The sequence below is a fragment of the Siphateles boraxobius genome, unplaced genomic scaffold, assembly GCF_051911475.1.
Source record: "Siphateles boraxobius isolate OS27281-9 unplaced genomic scaffold, OSU_SipBor_1 25, whole genome shotgun sequence".
Classification (NCBI taxonomy): Eukaryota; Metazoa; Chordata; class Actinopteri; order Cypriniformes; family Leuciscidae; genus Siphateles; species Siphateles boraxobius.
Window position 1 is genome coordinate 36,822,916 of NW_027508866.1, and position 20,610 is coordinate 36,843,525.

The 20,610-nt window shown below is 42.3% G+C and overlaps 1 protein-coding gene across 9 annotated transcripts in view; it reads left to right on the forward strand.

The window, feature by feature from the left end:
* The window catches only part of bmpr1bb (bone morphogenetic protein receptor, type IBb), a 126,595-nt gene that overhangs the window by 33,876 nt on the left and 72,109 nt on the right, over nucleotides 1–20,610 (forward strand). For 6 of the 9 annotated variants that reach the window (XM_077243809.1, XM_077243814.1, XM_077243813.1 and 3 more), the window contains one exon: nucleotides 15,638–15,717. The exons of the other annotated variants lie outside the window; for them this stretch is intronic. The gene's annotated coding sequence lies outside the window, so the exon portion shown is untranslated. The remainder of the gene's footprint in view (nucleotides 1–15,637; nucleotides 15,718–20,610) is intronic. 9 annotated transcript variants of the gene reach the window in all.

A 20,610-nucleotide genomic window follows, 5' to 3' on the forward strand; every position in this document is an offset into this window, starting at 1 on the left:
CACACACTGATGCTGACAGGAGTGTGTCATGTCGAGTGGCAGGAACACACACTGATGCTGACAAGAGTGTGTCGTGTCGAGTGGCAGGAACACACACTGATGCTGACAGGAGTGTCGTGTCGAGTGGCAGGAACACACACTGATGCTGACAGGAGTGTGTCGTGTCGAGTGCTGACAGGAGCGTGACGTGTCGAGTGGCAGGGACACACTGATGCTGGCAGGAGTGTGTCGTGTTGAGTGGCTGGAACACACACTGATGCTGACAGGAGTGTGTCGTGTCGAGTGGCAGGAACACACCCTGATGCTGACAGGAGTGTGTCGTGTCGAGTGGCAGGGACACACTGATGCTGACAGGAGTGTGTTGAGTCGAGTGGCAGGAACACACACTGATGCTGGCAGGAGTGTGTCGTGTTGAGTGGCTGGAACACACACTGATGCTAGCAGGAGTGTGTCGTGTCGAGTGGCAGGAACACACTGATGCTGACAGGAGTGTGTCGTGTCGAGTGGCAGGAACACACACTGATGCTGACAGGAGTGTGTCGTGTCGAGTGGCAGGAACACACTGATGCTGACAGGAGTGTGTCGTTTCGAGTGGCAGGAACACACTGATGCTGGCAGGAGTGTGTCGTGTCGCACACTGGAACACACACTGACGGGGAAAGGAGTGTGTCGTGTCGAGTGGCAGGAACACACACTGATGCTGGCAGGAACATACTGATGCTGGCAGGAGTGTGTCGTGTCAAGTGGCAGGAACACACTGATGCTGACAGGAGTGTGTTGTGTCGAGTGGCAGGAACACACACTGATGCTTACAGGAGTGTGTCGTGTCGAGTGGCAGGAACACACACTGATGCTGACAGGAGTGTGTTGTGTCGAGTGGCAGGAACACACACTGATGCTGACAGGAGTGTGTTGTGTCGTGTGGCAGGAACAAACACTGATGCTGACAAGAGTGTGTCGTGTCGAGTGGCAGCAACACACTGATGCTCACAGGAGTGTTTCGTGTCGAGTGGCAGGAACAAACACTGATGCTGACAGGATTGTGTCGTGTCGAGTGGCAGGAACACACACTGACGGGGAAAGGAGCGTGTCGTGTCGAGTGGCAGGAACACACACTGATGCTGACAGGAGTGTGTCGTGTGGAGTGGCAGGCACACACACTGATGCTGGCATGAGTGTTTCTTGTCGGGTGGAAGGAACACACACTGATGCTGACAGGAGTGTGTCGTGTCGAGTGGCAGGAACACACACTGATGCTGACAGGAGTGTGTCGTGTCGAGTGGCAGGAACACACTGATGCTGACAGGAGTGTGTCGTGTCGAGTGGCAGGAACACACTGATGCTGACAGGAGTGTGTCGTTTCAAGTGGCAGGGACACACACTGATGCTGGCAGGAGTGTGTTCTGTCGAGTGGCAGGAACACACACTGATGTTGGCAGGAGTGTGTTGTGTTTTAGAAGCAGCTGAGGAATGCGGAGGAATTTCACCCGCAGCCGAAAGCCTCAAACGGGTGTCGAGATGTGGGCGACGGTAACGTGAGATGCACAATAACACTCAGTAACTGTGTTTATGTGAGACCAGACCCCGTTTCTTCACCCCGTGTCTCTGTTATTAAAGCTACAGCACTTCTAAAAAAAAAAAAAAAACTTATTTTGTTCGTTTTTAGCTTGAAAATATACAGTGTTTCTTTCATTTTTCACTGTATGCAGTTCTGGGGTTGGCTGTATACAGATCTCAAAATAAAAAACAAGATAAAATTTTTTCTTAAAGAAAATGAAAGCCTGTTTTAGGAACTTTATCATTTTTTTCCAAGCAGTATTTTTTAAATCAGTATTTTACAGTGTTTAAATCAGCCCTATATAGCAGAACAATAAATACATACCATAATATTTGACATTTATACACACACTCTCTCTCACACACACACACACTCACACTAACACACACACACTTACACTCTAACACACTCAAACACACACACTTAAACTCAAACACACACTCACTCAAACACTCAAACACACTCACACACACACTCAAACACTCACACACTTACACTCAAACACTCACACACTTACATTCAAACAAACACACACACACACACACACACACACACACACACACACACACACACACACACACACACACACACACACACAAGTGACCTTCACCCATGTGAAATGAAAGGTTGTTTCTTCACACAGACTCTCATGAATCTCCTTCAGATTAGTGTGTTGTTTCCAGGCTTCAGCTGCGGTTCACTGCTGGTGTTTAGGGTGTGTGTGTGTGTGTGTTCAGCTCCAGCTCATAGTGATGTGTTTGATGTGCTCTTCTTAGTGTGTGTGATGTCCTGTATGTGTGTGTGTCATCGTGCTGGTTAAGCTGAAGGATTCTCTTTTGTCTGAAAGCATCTCCTGCTGTTCAACCAGAGGATCGTACTACAGGGGAAACACTGCAACGTCTCAGGAGACATGTGTGTTCAGGACACGGGAGTTTCAGCAACTGTGTGTTCAGGACACAGGACTTTCAGCACATGTGTGTTCAGGACACAGGACTTTCAGTACCTGTGTGTTCGGGACATGGGACTTTCAGCACCTGTGTGTTCAGGACACAGGACTTTCAGTACCTGTGTGTTCGGGACATGGGACTTTCAGCACCTGTGTGTTCAGGACACAGGACTTTCAGCACACGTGTGTTCGGGACATGGGACTTTCAGTACCTGTGTGTTCGGGACACGGGACTTTCAGCACACGTGTGTTCAGGACACGGGACTTTCAGCACATGTGTGTTCGGGACACAGGACTTTCAGCCTCTGTCTGTTTAGGACACGGGACTTTCAGCACACGTGTGTTCGGGACACGGGACTTTCAGCACACGTGTGTTCAGGACACGGGACTTTCAGGACCTGTGTGTTTAGGACACGGGACTTTCAGGACCTGTTTGTTCAGGACACGGGACTTTCAGCACATGTGTGTTCAGGACACAGGACTTTCAGTACCTGTGTGTTCAGGACACGGGAGTTTCAGCACCTGTGTGTTCAGGACACGGGACTTTCAGCACCTGTGTGTTCAGGACACAGGAGTTTCAGCACACGTGTGTTCAGGACACGGGCCTTTCAGCACGTGTGTTCAGGACATGGGACTTTCAGCACTTGTTTGTTCAGGACACGGGACTTTCAGCACACGTGTGTTCGGGACAGGGGACTTTCAGCACACGTGTGTTCGGGACACGGGACTTTCAGCCCCTGTGTGTTCAGGAAAAGGGACTTTCAGCACCTGTGTGTTCAGGAAACGGGACTTTCAGCACCCGTGTGTTCAGGACACGGGGCTTTCAGCACCTGTGTGTTCGGGACACGGGACTTTCAGCAAACGTGTGTTCGGAACGCGGAACTTTCAGCACATGTGTGTTAGGGACATGGGACATTCAGCACACGTGTGTTCAGGAAACGGGACTTTCAGCACACGTGTGTTCGGGACACGGGACTTTCAGCCTCTGTGTGTTTAGGACACGGGACTTTCAGCACACGTGTGTTCGGGACACGGGACTTTCAGCACCTGTGTGTTTAGGACACGGGACTTTCAGCACCTGTGTGTTCAGGACACGGGACTTTCAGGACCTGTGTGTTCAGGACACAGGACTTTCAGCACATGTGTGTTCAGGACACGGGACTTTCAGTACCTGTGTGTTCAGGACACTGGAGTTTCAGCACCTGTGTGTTCAGGACATGGGACTTTCAGCACATGTGTGTTCAGGACACAGGACTTTCAGCACACGTGTGTTCAGAACACGGGACTTTCAGCACGTGTGTACAGGACACGGGACTTTCAGCACTTGTTTGTTCAGGACACGGGACTTTCAGCACACGTGTGTTCGGGACAGGGGACTTTCAGCACACGTGTGTTCTGGACACGGGACTTTCAGCCCTTGTGTGTTCAGGAAAAGGGACTTTCAGCACCTGTGTGTTCAGGAAACGGGACTTTCAGCACCTGTGTGTTCAGGACACGGGGCTTTCAGCACCTGTGTGTTCGGGACACAGGACTTTCAGCAAACGTGTGTTCGGGACGCAGAACTTTCAGCACATGTGTGTTAGGGACATGGGACATTCAGCACACGTGTGTTCAGGAAACGGGACTTTCAGCACACGTGTGTTCAGGAAACGGGACTTTCAGCACCTGTGTGTTCGGGACACGGGACTTTCAGCAAACGTGTGTTCGGGACACAGAACTTTCAGCACATGTGTGTTCGGGACACGGGACATTCAGCACTTGTTTGTTCGGGACACGGGACTTTCAGCACACGTGTGTTCGGGACACGGGACTTTCAGCACAAGTGTGTTCGGGACATGGGACTTTCAGCACACATGTGTTCGGGACACGGGACTTTCAGCACACGTGTGTTCGGGACACAGGACTTTCAGTACACGTGTGTTCAGGACACGGGACTTTCAGCACACGTGTGTTCGGGACACGGGACTTTCAGCACATGTGTGTTCGGGACATGGGACTTTCAGCACACGTGTGTCCAGGACACGGGACTTTCAGCACGTGTGTTCGGGACACGGGACTTTCAGCACCTGTTTGTTCGGGATACGGGACTTTCAGCACGTGTGTTTGGGATACAGGACTTTCAGCACATGTGTGTTCAGGACACAGGACTTTCAGCACTTGTTTGTCCAGGACACGGGACTTTCAGCACCTGTGTGTTCGGGACAGGGGACTTTCAGCACCTGTGTGTTCGGGACAGGGGACTTTCAGCACACGTGTGTTTGGGATACGGGACTTTCAGCACGTGTGTTTGGGACACGGGACTTTCAGCACGTGTGTTCAGGACACAGGACTTTCAGCTCTTATTTGTTCAGGACACAGGAATTTCAGCACACGTGTGTTCGGGACAGGGGACTTTCAGCACCTGTGTGTTCGGGAAACGGGACTTTCAGCACCTGTGTGTTCAGGAAACGGGACTTTCAGCACCTGTGTGTTCAGGAAACGGGACTTTCAGCACCTGTGTGTTCAGGACACGGGGCTTTCAGCACCTGTGTGTTCGGGACACGGGACTGTCAGCAAACGTGTGTTCGGGACACGGAACCTTCAGCACATGTATGTTCGGAACACGGGACATGCAGCACATGTGTGTTCAGGACACGGGGCTTTCAGCACCTGTGTGTTCGGGACATGGGACTTTCAGCACACGTGTGTTCAGGAAACGGAACTTTCAGCACATGTGTGTTCAGGAAACGGGACTTTCAGCACCTGTGTGTTCAGGACACGGGGCTTTCACCACCTGTGTGTTCGGGACACGGGGCTTTCAGCACCTGTGTGTTCGGGACACGGGACTGTCAGCAAACGTGTGTTCGGGACACGGAACCTTCAGCACATGTGTGTTCGGAACACGGGACATTCAGCACATGTGTGTTCAGGACACGGGGCTTTCAGCACATGTGTGTTCGGGAAACGGGACTTTCACCACCTGTGTGTTCGGGACACGGGACTTTCAGCAAACGTGTGTTCGGGACACGGAACTTTCAGCACATGTGTGTTCGGGACACGGGACATTCAGCACACGTGTGTTCGGGACACGGGACATTCAGCACACGTGTGTTCGGGACACGGGACATTCAGCACACGTGTGTTCGGGACATGGGACATTCAGCACCTGTGTGTTCAGGACACGGGACTTTCAGCACACGTGTGTTCGGGACACGGGACATTCAGCACCTGTGTGTTCAGGACACGGGACTTTCAGCACACGTGTGTTCGGGACACGGGACTTTCAGCACATGTGTGTTCAGGACACGGGACTTTCAGCACATGTTTGTTCAGGACACGGGACTTTCAACACCTGTGTGTTCGGGACACAGGACTTTCAGCACTTGTTTGTTCAGAACACGGGACTTTCAGCACATGTGTGTTCGGAACACGGGACTTTCAGCACATGTGTGTTCGGAACACGGGACTTTCATCACCTGTGTGTTCAGGACACGGGACTTTCAGCACATGTGTGTTCGGGACACGGGACTTTCAGCACCTGTGTGTTCGGGACACGGGACTTTCAGAACCTGTGTGTTTGGGACATGGGACTTTCAGCACATGTGTTCGGGACACGGAACTTTAAGTGTTTCTATCACTTTTCACACTGTATGCAGTTCTGGCGTTGACTGTATAGGGCATTTCAGAATGTTTGTAAACAATAGGCACCAAGATACTTCCGGGGGGCAGAACGTGAGCGGCTTTTACTGACCAACTGAAGAGATCCAGCTGGCTACTGTAAATGGTTACATAGTTAAAATCCTTGTTGTTGATCAAAGTTGAAACGATGTCGAAAACGTGTTGTGTTTGGGGTTGCGCTCCCAGATATACTGCAAAAGGTGTAGGCTTTATCGATTTCCTTCAGAAAAAAGTTAATCTATCCAGTGGAACCTGTGGGTGAGGAGGTTAACGCGAGTGGACGTCGTCAAAAGTAGTGCATGTTGTCTTCTTTGCGCTTCCCGGCCCGACACATTAACTGTAATTATGAGCCCGATTTAAACCCAAACATTTTTAATACGTGGGTCGTTATAACTGACGTTCTCAACTACTTTCTGTTACTTCCCCCCGCCCGCAACATTTATGTTTTGTCCCGCTCCCGCCCGCAAATATACTTTTTTTCTGTACCTCCAAATGCTTTCAGGTTAGCCTACGTGTCGCCATCATAGTCATACACATCAGCATAAATGCTCCTGATAATTATTTGTTAATAAATAATTAAATAATAACACACAAACCACTGTTATAACATAAAAGCAAGCAGGCTACTTCGTGCATGGTTTGGCATGACTGCGCGCAAAGTGCGCTCCCTTAATAATTCCTAAAAAGCTGACATCAGTTCATCGCGATCTCACACATCAATGAACCTGACTGCACAATGAGTCTTTTAGAATATATACACTTTGTTTGTTATAATTAGAGGATTTGCCAGCATACAGAATTCAGCTCTGATCAAAAAGTCCGTTTTGAGCAGTGAGGGGAGACTATCTTGAATGCTTGTGATTGGCCATTGCGTTCAAGAAATCAACGGCTACATCGCTCAACGCTGCAAACATGTTATAAAAAGAAACTCAGGCCTGTAAATCGTTTCTATTTTGTTTTAGTTGTTCTTGTTGCTTTTTTGCAACAGATGAATAAAAATGTATTAGTTTTTATATGTTTTATTCATAGATATTTCTAGTTTGCGGGAGTCCCGCGAATCGTTTTATTCTCCCGCACACACAGAGTGAGTGCATTACCGCCCGCGCTCGCACTCGGCCATCAAATATAGTCCCGCGCCGAAATCTATTGCGTTGGGAGTGCACGTCTCTAGATCAAAGAATCTAAGCTCTAATGATCATGTTAACTATGTCTGAATTTCCACCACGTCTGTTTTTTAATCAACTGTTGAAATGTAGATTAGACAACTGCCAACGGTGTGTCTCCCTTCCTAGCAATTTTCTTGTGTTGCTATAGGAAAACGCTTCGGCTTTTGCCACCCGGAAGAACGTCTATTACTGTTGTGACGTCATGGTGAATTGTCTTATACAGATCTCAAAACAAAAAACAAGAGTTCCTTGCTTTTGGCTTGCTTAGTTGAGCTTAAAAACTCCATGAAAATCATGAAACCATGAAATCGAAACTGAATATTGCAGTGTTTATTCTAAAGGATTTATGGGTGCACACGATCATTGTGTTAAATTCATGTTCCTGGTAATCTTGAATCAGAATAAGTTCCTCTTGCAGCATCTCTTCTCTTCTCTGGTGATGTGGGCGGGACAACCTGTCACTCAAATTAGATTCAGCCAATAGCAAACCACAAGCATTCAATCAATTCCCCATGGACACAATCAAGCCCCGCCCACATTTGTTCTTGTTCCAGAAGCGTTTCACTCGGATATACGACACAATAGGGAAGAATCGCAACATCTCTTTCATAATGTAATATTAACTAATATTATAGATTTAACAGCGCTGACACAATCGGATGAGAACAAAAAATGAACTGAATATTTTGATCTGAATAATGACAGTGTTATGTTCGTGAATGTTTCGTATTTGAACTTTGCATCATTGATTCTGTAATTTATCCGTTTATTACTTTGAAGCTGCTTTTAAACAATCTTGACTGTATATAGAAATAAATGTGGCTGCTGAGCTAGTTATGAGTGTTTGATACGCGGCCGAACGTCAGAGCGCAGGCTAAAATAGGTGGAGACAGACGTGTGTGTGTGTGTGTGTGTGTGTGGCCTGACAGTTTGATGGCATTCCTGCTTTGTTCCATGAAATCACAGTTGTGACAGATGCAGCTAAACTCCCAACAGCTGTGAGGTTCTTCTGCTATCTCGGCTTACACACACACACACACACACACACACACACACACACACACACACGCATGCACACATACGCTTTATATGTTATATGTTGTTAAAACATATAAATATGTTATATGTATATTATTTACTTGTTATATTTACATTTACATTTATGCATTTGACAGACACTTTTATCAAAAACGACCTACATTGCATTTCAAGGTACACAGTTACATTCTTATCAGTTCTTGCTTTCCCTGGGAATCGAACCCATGTCCTTGGTGTTGCAAGCGCCAACGCTCTACTGTTTGAGCTACAGGAAAGCTCAAAGCATTAAATATTGCAGGAAAGCGTGTGTGTGTGTGTGTGTGTGTGGGTGAGAGAGAATAATGCCTCTTGTTGTTTTCTCAGTCAGGGAAGAGTCGTCTGCTGTCGCTGAATCATATTCTCTTGCTCTTTATGGTGGTTTTATTGTTCTGACAGAGAAACTGGATGCGTTCATGGAAACTTTTAAGGTCTTAAACACACGTTCTATTGTTTCCTTCAGCCTGACGCTGGCTGTCGAACCCTAAACATTTTAATTGCGCAGTATATGTTCAGAAATGAGTTTTAGTTTCCTCTAGGGGACGCAGGCAAGAACCCAGACGCTCACAATCCTGCAGAGCTTTACCTGGAATGAGCTCCAAGACTTTATGATCTTCACTTATTCTGTCACTATTACAGGGAAATCCTGAAACTTTACTCACTGTGACTTTCTTTCTCCTCTGAAACAGAAAGAGATGCGTGTGGCTTTTGGTCATAGTTTTTGGACTTATTCTTGAAAAATAAGTGCAAATATTTCCTGTGCATTGAACAAATTTATTTTACGTTATGTTTTTATTGTATATTTGTAACTAGGAGAAGAACAGAAGTATAGTAAACGGTGAAACTATTTGCACTACATATTACTCTATTCTGGATTCTAATTTAATGGTTTAATTACATTTTAATAATCAAAAAGCATGTCTAATCAAATGGATTCATGAAACTTTAACTTATTTATTACAGTTTTTACAATTATAAGGCCCTATGAAATGTAGCCTACAAATGTGAAATGTACATAAATGATTTAAAATGACATTAAATACCAGTTTGCAATATCAAGCAGCATAACAGACTTTTTTAGTTCGGCAAAAATAACTGGAAATGAATGACATTGTTTCCAGTTTCATTAATTTCAAGTGAAAAATGGCTGTTAAAATTACAGTGGATCATTAAATTACATATTATTATATTTACCTAGCAAATTTAAATATGCACATTTATATATCAATTTATTACATATTTAAAGTAGGTATAAAGTCACATGATGAACTGCAGAGTAAATTTAAAAATGCAAATTTAAATATCAATTTATTACATATTTAAATTAGGTATAAAGTCACATGATGAACTGCAAAGTAGTAAATGTGTATATATACAAATTTAAATATCAATTTTTTTACATATTTAAATTATGTATAGTCACATGATGAACTGCAAAGTAGTAAATTTATATATGTAAATATATTTTAATTCATTACATATTTAAATTAAGTATAGTCACATGATGAACTGCAAAGTATTACATTTGTATATGCAAATTTAAATGAATGTATTTATGAATTCATTACATCTTTAAATCAGGTATAAATTCACTTGATTTGCAGTGTAATAATAATTTAAAAATGCAAATGTAAGGGGAGGGCAAGATTTTTCAGTTTCAGTCTGTTCCTCACATAAAATCATGATTTCAGAAGGAATATAGTTGGAATATAGTGCACAAGATGTATATGGAATATTGTTATTATGCTTTTATTACTTTTTTTTGTTTTTTGTGGCACTACAATGTCTGTTTCTATTTAGTTTCATTGTATAGAAGAGCATCATCTCTTCTTTTGTGAGTCGCATGGATTTACAGGAGCGTGATAAATGATGATAGAATTGTCAGTTTTGTTGAACTGTCCTACGGAGGCCCTGAAGGGACATGTTGATGGGGTGTAGTGTATGATGATGGAGTTTTATGGTGAAGGGGGTCACGCTCTCATGTATTCTCGATTAGTTCCAGCACACCCGTCCCATCATACCAGCCTCAAATCCCCCGGAAAATATGCAACTGTCCATATGCCACCCATCCTGGCTAATGCATAAAACGCAGGATTTATCACGTACACACTGCATTCCTAAATCCACACACGACACGACTTCATAGTTGCAGGTTTGATGTCAGACGAAGGTGTTCTTCCAACAACTGTTTATGATCATTGTGTTCATGCTGGAGTTATTAATAGAGCAAACTTCACTCGGGAATAAAAGATACTGCATACCGATGCGTTCACGTAATAATAACCCATTTATGACCAAGGACACTTTTAGCACCATATAGCAATGAAGATCTGACACAGATTACAATGTTTAGATATGAACATTTATAAGAGAGTTATATGTGATATATATGTGAGATATGTGTTTCATTTTGAAGTTAAAGGGAAAGTTCACTTTGAAATTAATGTCGGTCTTTATTTGCTCATGCCAAACCAGTTCTTTTATTCTTTAAAACATAACATGAGATGTTATATAGAAGTGCTATTATAGGAGGGGAAGGGGGCAATAAAACAAGTTTATATTAGTCGATAATTAGTGTTTATATATATATATATATATATATATATATATATATATACACACACACACACACACACATTTCACAGACACTGATAGATCAATTAACAGCTAGATAAATGTGTGTGTATATATATATATATATATAATTTCTATATTAAATATTTATATAGTATTATATATAATATAAATATAAGAAATGAAGATATATGTGTAATTTTATAAAATAAGTTAAGTTTATTATTTAACAAAAATTTGTTTATAATTTATTTATATACTTTTATATATATGTATATAAATAAGAAATGAAGATATATAAAAATGTAATGTATATATTATATTATTTAATAATTATATATATATAGTTATAAATATAAATAATTTATTACAATTAATAAATATGAACATAAATATTCTATTAATACATAAGTAAATAAACCTTTTAGTCAATATATACAGTCATATGGTTTAACACGAGATAATGTTGAGTATTTATAAGTAAATGATGTGCCATTGTGTGCTATTTCATATGTGCCATAAGTTCAATCATAAATCATAATGGCTTCAGTCTCCTAATATCAGTGTGTTTTGTGTAGATGATATCATTAGTGTTAGTGATTGTCAGTAATCAGCTCTCGTGCGGCTCTAATCCTGCTAGAGTGTGTAATGATGCGCCATGAAGATGATTCTGTGGTTAAAACACTCGAGCGATCAAGCGTGACCTTCTGCCCCGACGACACCAGCGCGTTTCAGTGACATCTGAGGATATTGTTCATGTGACTCGAGTGGAGCTCTTCATCAGATAAGAGTGAATCCTCCACTTCACCCGTCAGCTGTAATCCTGTATCAGTTTCACTGGCAGCGCTGGTGTTCAGGCCTGTAATAATTATAATAATCATAAACTCATACGCTCATCCTCTCAGATGCTTTACCACAATTTCATGACTTAGTAGTATAATATAGTATAAAACACACACATTTCTGTCATTGAGGAAACATCATGATCGTACTGTGCACTACTGTTTTTTTGACTAGTGTTTGTGAAACATTATGCATTCATACTTTCAAAAATTCAAAAACTTTGCATTTGTAATATAGATGTAGATTTGATTTTGTAAACTCATTTTCTCATTATCGGTTGAGAGTGAAAAAGAAAAGTTTATATATTACATTTATAATAAAATGTGTAAGAGTTTATTAATCATTTTGTAAATGTTTATATAATAATTATGAATAATAAAATACGCAAGAATAGTTTGTTAAAAATAATTTACAATAAAATATATAAAAGTTTATATATTACATATTTTTTAATATTTAATTACAAATATAACTTTACATTAGATAAAATAATAGTTTGTAATATATATATAGTTTAGTATTACAGTTTATATGTTGAAATAATTTATAATAAAATATATAAAAATAGTTATAAAAAAAATATATATATTATAGTTAAATTAAATGTTTTTTTAATAGTTTATATATATTATTTACTCATGGTAAATGCCTATTTTTTTCTGGAAGAGGTGGGTGTGTGTGTGTGTGTGTGTGTGTGTGTGTGTGTGTGTGTGTGTGTGTGTGTGTGTGTGTATCTTGTGTGCCACTGACCATAATGATGACCATGTGACGAGGAACCTGCCGTGAATGAGAGCGTTCTGTGACGGTTACGGGTCAGGTGCTGCTAATTTAACCAGCCTGTGCTCAGAGAAACAGGTCACAGGGGTCACGTTTGTTTTACTGTGTGTGTGAGAGAGAGAGAGAGAGGTGTGTGTGTGTGAGAGAGAGAGAGAGAGAGAGAGAGAGAGAGAGAGAGAGGTGGGTGTGTGTGTGAGAAAGAAAGTGTGAGTTTGAATGAGTGCATGTTTGTGTGTGTGTGTGTGTGAGAGAGATTGTGTGTGTGTGTGTGTGTGTGTGTGTGAGAGAGAGTGTGTGTTTGTGAGTGAGTACGTGTGTGTGTGTGAGTGAGTTAGTGCGTGCGTGTGTGTGTGAGAGGGTTTGTGATGAACATGATGGTGTGTAAATGATTCATATTAGGGTGAACTCTCCTGTTATGGGAAGTTTCTTGCCATCAGTGAGTAACAGACTGACACGAACGCTTGACACTGAGATTCATCCCTCTTGTTTTCACTCGTCTGTGGGCACAAATATTCAGTTTTACAGTAAGTGAATGGAGTGATATTTCAGAGATGGATTGCGTTTCCAGCGTTTATTGACTGCAGTGAGGTTATGATACATTAGCAGAAGAAAACACAGGCTCTGGATGCGAGAGATCGATCAGAGTCCATCTGACACACGTGGAAAAGTGCAAATAACAGAAAAATATGCTGTTTATCCACAGAGAACGTGATTCTCGTGTTTCTAGCAGCAGACAATCATTAAAATGTTTTATTTAAAGTTAATGGAAAACAGGAACACATTTTACTTCAGTAATATTCCTTGATAAAACAGGACATTAAAAAAATGTGCTTGTTTGGGGTCTTTAAGATTTTTTTATGATTTTTTAGTCTCTTCTGCTGGATTTATTTGCTAATAAAATAATTGCTAAAATTATAAAAACAGTGAAATATTATTCCAATGTAAAAAAGCTGTTTTCAATGTGAATATAGCCTATAGTAAAGTGTAATTTATTTCTGTGATCAAAGCTGAATTTTCAGCATCATTACTCCAGTCTTCAGTGTCACATGCTCCTGTAGAAATCAGTATAATATGATGATTTGATGATCAAGAAACATTTATAATTATTATCAGTGTAAAAAAAAAGTTAATTTTTGTGTGATAACCCTGGAAACGTCTCGGTTACGTATGTAACCCTCGTTCCCTGAAGGAGGGAACGGAGACGTAGTCGACGTGTCGACGGATTGGGAATACGCTTAGGGAGCCTGTCATCTTCTAGTATTGTTAAATCGAGCCAATGCACATTGGTGTTTGAGAATTGCATCACACGCTGCGCCCCACGGCGCGGGTATAAATAAGGAAAGTGGATGTACACACCAGTTATTTTACACTGAGGAGCCGAGCGCTGCCCAGAGTCAGAGGTGGTCCGACGAGACTACGTCTCCGTTCCCTCTTTCAAGGAACGAGGGTTACATACGTAACCGAGACGTTCCCTTTCAGTCGCTCACGTTCGTCGTAGTCGACGTGTCGACTGATTGGGATCCCAATTAAAACGCCACTAGTGCTACCACCTTCCAGTAACTAGACAAAAGCCTTCTGATCCCCCCGCATTATTGAGGTGGAGACGTAGGGCTTAGGCCAGGGAAGTCACTGCTGTTCCACAAGACCACTGGGAGAGCGTTCCCTTTCTTTGGAAAGGAAGCCACAATCCTGCCCATAGGGAGGTAACATGTGGAGGATACACATATGGACTGGGCGTTACCGTTACGGGGTCTGCCAAGGGAAGTCACTGGCTCGCCGCAGGGAGCCGTACCGTGGAAGAATACACATATGGTGTAATGACGCAGCAGACTCAAGGGGATCCATTCGCAGCATTTATTAGAGTGGTCAAACAGGCAGGGATCAACACCAGCAAACAGGGCAACGGAGACAAGGCAGAGACAAACCAGATAACAAGCAATGGTCGGGGGAGGTGGCAAGAAGCAAGATCCAATAACAATCCAAGTCGAGGTAGGCAGAGAAGAATCAGAAACGGAGTACACAGTCCTAGGTCAAGATAATCAACAATCCACAGGGAGAAACGCTCAGAATGACAGCCAGGAAAGCCAAGACTTCGCACTGGTGTGGTGCGTGGAAGTGGTTTATACGTGTGTGTGTGTGTGTGTGAATGATATGCAGGTGTGTGTAAGCAGCGCAGTACAGGTGTATGATGTTTGGTGTAATCAGTCCAGGGAGGTGCATGATGGGAAATGTAGTCTGTGATAACCCGGGCAGTGCATGGCTAATCGTGACAAATGGGATCACCGTAGGGTTCACAACATATGGGACCCAGCCTAACACAGGTTCCATCAGTGCATACGAGTGTTAGGCCTGGCATCGGACGCTCCGCCACATCCATTGCCGAAGGGTGTGGAGGAACTCAACAGGGTTCTGGTAAAGAGGAACTCTACTGGAGGAAGAATTGTGCACTTATCCAGTCCATCGGAGGGGACTGACGCAGCAAGCTGACAATTCAAACCGGGCTTACAGTGAAACTGGCTTCATCCTCATCCTTTTCACCAAAAATCACAGATCAATACAGTACAAAGAACATAAAAAAATGTAGAATGCTGGAAAATAACAATGTTTATTTGTTAACCAAATGCTTTTTTCAAGCAGGCCGTTATTTGTTGCGTAGTGATGGTCATGTTCAAGTAAGCCAAATATGTGCAGATTCTGCATTTAATATATCATGATGAGTCACGAGTGGAGTATTTGCGTTAAATCTGTGCAGATTTGTCTGACACGAACTTCCACAAAGTGAGTAAACATAATAAGTAACACACCAAATTGGCTAGTGATTTGACAGCGTTACCCGCCAATGTTGATTTTTACCCGCATTTGGCGGGTTGGCGGGTGTTAATTTCAAACCCTGATTGTAACATTTGTAATGTGACAGAATATTTCTATTTCAAAGAAACGCTGTTCTTTTTAAGGACTAGAGTTTATTTGACATCATAAATAGTCATTCACCCATTCAGAGTCACGTGATCCTTCTGAAATGAGTCTCTCTTTTTCTGTCAGGTGTGTGAAGGGTGATTGGTCATATGATCAGACTGTGACGCTCTGAGCTGCTCGACACGTCCTCAGACAGGCACACACAGGTGAGAGTTTCTCCAGCTCAGAGAGACGCCCGTATCCGACTCTCGTACACCGTAAATCTGCTGGGAGGATTGTGATGAATAGGGTCACAGGGTCTTTGTCACAAATATCCGCCTGTCTGAGAAACCCGAGAGACGCTTTGTTCCCTGTGACCCCTTTATATAATAACATACATACAGTACATGAAAAAATATACACAGAAATATATACATTTCTATACATAGAAATTAGACAAATATTTATACACAATGGAATAATAATAGTATTATAAAAATAATAAAATGATATAGATATAATGGAAAATATATAAATATAAATACATTAAATAAAATTATATATATATATATATATAGCCTATACTGTGTGTGTATGTGTATGTATGTATATGTGTATATGTATATATATATATATATATATATATATATATATATATATATATATATATATATATATTGTGCGGAACATTGCATAATTTCTTTATGGCAACGTAAACACATTCTTCCAAAGCAAAGACTAAATTAAACTAATTAAAGAATTATGAAAAATTTCTCCTTGTAACATCACCTTTGCCACTCTTTTAAAGAAATAATTTCATTCTCCATTCTTCAAAATTATTCCACAAATATTTGAGAGGTGTAAAGTGTCAAACCGTTGTAATGCAATTTATTTTATTTATTTCCTAAAACAAAGCAAATTTATGTTCAATTATTAAGTGAAATAAGACGCCATTGCTTTTCACTGTGGAATGATTTCAGACATGAAAAGCTATTCTAGTGTATTGCATTTATTGTGGCTTCTACCGTGCACTTCGCAGTGGCATACATTTTCTTCCCTAAAGAAATGTACAGAGAATAGGAAAGAAATTCAAGAGTAAAAATGAATTTTTATTACACTGTATAAAGAATAAGACGGATGTTAAAAGGGGTTCAAGTCTTCAGGGACTGGCAGTCTCAGAGATAGTGGATGTGTGAGAAGCAATAATAATAATAATAATACATTTTATTTATAGGCACCTTACATGACACTCAAGGACACCTTACAAACACAATAAAACAAATCAACAATAATCAAATACTCATTATTACAACCTTAGATACAAGTAAAATAAAAAATAAAAAATAAATAAAAAATAAAAATAATCACATAAAAGCCTGCCGGAAAAGATGGGTCTTAAGGCGAGATTTAAAAACATGAATACTTTCACTGTTTCGCACATCCTGTGGCAGCAGGTTCCATAAATAAGGAGCTGCAAACTAAAAGCCCGGGACCCCATAGAAGTAGTGCGGGTTCTAGGGAGAACAAGAGTGAGCGAAGAAGACGATCTTAAAGTCCGAGATGGAGTATAGATATTAAGAAGGTCCAATAAATATGAAGGAGCAAGGTTATTGAGTGCTTTAAAAATAAGAAGAAGAATTTTGAAATTAATACGATATTTTACCGGGAGCCAGTGCAAGTGTTTTAGTATGGGAGTAATGTGTTCAGCAAGGGGAGTTCTGCTGATGATGCGGGCAGCCGAATTTTGTACTAACTGAAGTTTATTGAGTACCTTAGAAGGCAATCCATAATAAAGACTGTTGCAAAAATCAAGACGGGACGTAACTAGAGCATGAACTAGAATTGACGTGCTCTTTACTGAAAGAGCCGGACGAAGTCGATTGATGTTGCGTATATGAAAATAAGCAGAGCGGATGAGACTGTTTATATGTGCTTCAAATGAAAGAGTACTGTCCAAAATGACCCCCAGACTTTTAACTTGTCTAGATATAGAGACCGGTAGATCGTCAATTTTCACAGATGAGCATGAAGTTTTAGACAGATTGTTTTTTAAGCCAACTAGAAGAATTTCAGTTTTACTGGTGTTAAGTTTAAGAAAATTTAAAGAAAACCATTCTTTAATCTCAGCCAAACAGTCTGAGAGGACCGATGGAGGAAAATTAGCGGAAGGTTTAGAGGACAGATAAAGTTGGGTGTCGTCGGCATATAGGTGGAATTGAATGCCAAATTTCCTAAAAATATTACCAAGGGGTAAAAGATAAATTATAAATAAAAGAGGACCCAATACTGAGCCCTGCGGGACACCTGTTTTGACATGCGAAGTCTTTGAGCAGAACTGCTTCAGCTGAACAAATTGAGTACGGTCCGAAAAATATGATTGAAACCAAGTCAAAGGGGTGCCAGTAATTCCAATAGTCTCCAATCTGTGCAACATAATTCTGTGTGATACAGTATCAAATGCTGCACTTAGATCAAGTAAGATTAAGATAGATAAAAGTCCAGAGTCAGCAGCTAACAATAGGTCATTAGAGATCTTAACTAAAGCAGTCTCAACACTATGGTAAGGTCGAAACCCAGATGGAAATTGCTCGTACAGACCACTGTGAGACAGATGACTCTGGACTTGAGCTGCAACACACCTTTCCAAAATTTTAGAAAGGAAAGGAAGAGTTGAGATGGGGCGAAAATTATCAAAGTTACTTGAATCAGCCCCCGGTTTTTTAAGTAAAGGAATTATCACAGCAGTTTTCAGTTGAGATGGCACAATTCCAGAAGTAAGTCAAGAATGTATAATTTCCATAATTAAAGGAGATAGAGAAGACAGGCAGGATTTAACCAGGTACGTTGGAATAGGGTCCAACTGACATGTGGTAGATTTACTCTTATTAATAATAGTACTTACTTCCTCTGATACAGCAATAGCTGTATCAGATCCAGTGGCAGTTGAGAAGCAGTGACAGTCTCCAATGCAGTGTCAGTCTGAGTGGCACTTACAGTCTCAGATCAGAGTGCGCGCTGACACGGAGTAAAGCCTTGTTTTATGGTGTCTTTAAACTGTCTATGGTCCCCACGAGCGCGAAGGTGCGCGCGGCAAAAATGACGCGTTCGGTGCGCAAGACCGGCAAGACCTCGTTTCACTGTTGCTGTGTGGAAGGCTTTTTTTGTAACAGCGTGCGCGGCGCCGCATCCGAGGATGAACGACTTCAAGCCGAATCTGCCCGAGCATGTACGTCTCACCGCACGGCACCCAGTTTGCGCGTCTAAATTGCAGTTAATTGCAACGTTTTTTTTGTTAAAGTTTTGTTTACTGTGTGTGATTCATTTAATGGAAAGCACATTCACTTCTAGTCGTCTTGCTGTTCATTTTAAATAAACCTAGAGCAAGTAGCTAATCAGTGTCTGCTCGTTTATTCAAACCAAGTTGTCCTATTAATAACAGATGAAGGTCGCAATGAAAGTCTAGGATACAATGTCAGTCTCAGAGGCAGTTGCAGTCTCAGTTTTACTGGCAGTCTCAGAGATAGTGGCAGTCTCAGTTGTAGTGGCAGTCTCAGAGGCAGTGGGAGTCTCAGAGGCAGTCGCAGTCTTAGTTTTACTGGCTGTCTCAGTTGTAGTGGCGGTCTCAGAGGCAGTGTCTGTCTGAGTGGCAGTGTGAGTCTCAGATGCAGTGTCTGTCTGAGTGGCAGTGTGAGTCTCAGATGCAGTGTCAGTTTCAGATCCAGAGGCAGAGGCAGTGTCAGTCTAAGTGGCACTTACAATGTCAGTTTCAGATTCAGTGTGAGGCTCAGATGGATTGTCAGCCTCAGATACTGTGTAAGTCTCAGATGCAGTGTAATTCTCAGAGGCAGTGTCTGTCTGAGTGGCAGTGTGAGTCTCAGATGCAGTGTCAGTTTCAGATGCAGAGGCAGTGTCAGTCTGAGTGGCACTTACAGTGTCAGTTTCAGATTCAGTGTGAGGCTCAGATGGATTGTCAGCCTCAGATACTGTGTAAGTCTCAGATGCAGTGTAAGACTCAGATGCAGTTTGAGTCTCAGATGCAGTTTGAGTCTCAGATGCAGTGTCAGTCTCAGATGCAGTGTAATTTTCAGATGCATTGTCAGTCTCAGATGCTGTGTAAGTCTCAGATGCAGTGTCATTTTCAAATGCAGTGTAAGTCTGAGATGCAGTGTATGTCTCCGATGCAGTGTCAGTCTCAGATGCAGTGTCAGTCTGAGTGGCACTTACAGTGTCAGATGCAATGTGAGTCTCAGATCAAGTGTAAGTCTCATATGCAGTGTGAGTCTCAGATGCAGTGTCAGTTTCAGATGCAGTGTGAGTCTCAGATGCAGTGTAAGTCTCAGATGCAGTGTAAGTCTCAATCTCAGAGGCAGTGTCAGTCTCAGATGCAGTGTCAGTCTCAGATGCAGTGTGAGTCTCAGATGCAGTGTGAGTCTCAGATGCAGTGTGAGTCTCAGATGCAGTGCCAGTCTCAGATGCAGTGCCAGTCTCAGATGCAGTGTCAGTCTCAGATGCAGTGTGAGTCTCAGATGTAGTGTGAGTCTCAGATGCAGTGTCAGTCTCAGATGCAGTGTCAGTCTCAGATGCAGTGTCAGTCTCAGATGCAGTGTCAGTCTCAGATGCAGTGTCAGTCTCAGATGCAGTGTGGGTCTCAGATGCAGTGTCAGTCTCAGATGCAGTGTGAGTCTCAGATGCAGTGTAAGTCTCAAACTCAGAGGCAGTGTCAGTCTCAGATGCAGTGTCAGTCTCAGATGCAGTGTCAGTCTCAGATGCAGTGTCAGTCTCAGATGCAGTGTCAGTCTCAGATGCAGTGCCAGTCTCAGATGCAGTGTGAGTCTCAGATGCAGTGTGAGTCTCAGATGTAGTGTGAGTCTCAGATGCAGTGTGAGTCTCAGATGCAGTGTCAGTCTCAGATGCAGTGTGAGTCTCAGATGCAGTGTCAGTCTCAGATGCAGTGTAAGTCTCAGATGCAGTGTGAGTCTCAGATGCAGTGTCAGTCTCAGATGCAGTGTCAGTCTCAGATGCAGTGTCAGTCTCAGATGCAGTGTCAGTCTCAGATGCAGTGTGAGTCTCAGATGCAGTGTCAGTCTCAGATGCAGTGTCAGTCTCAGATGCAGTGTCAG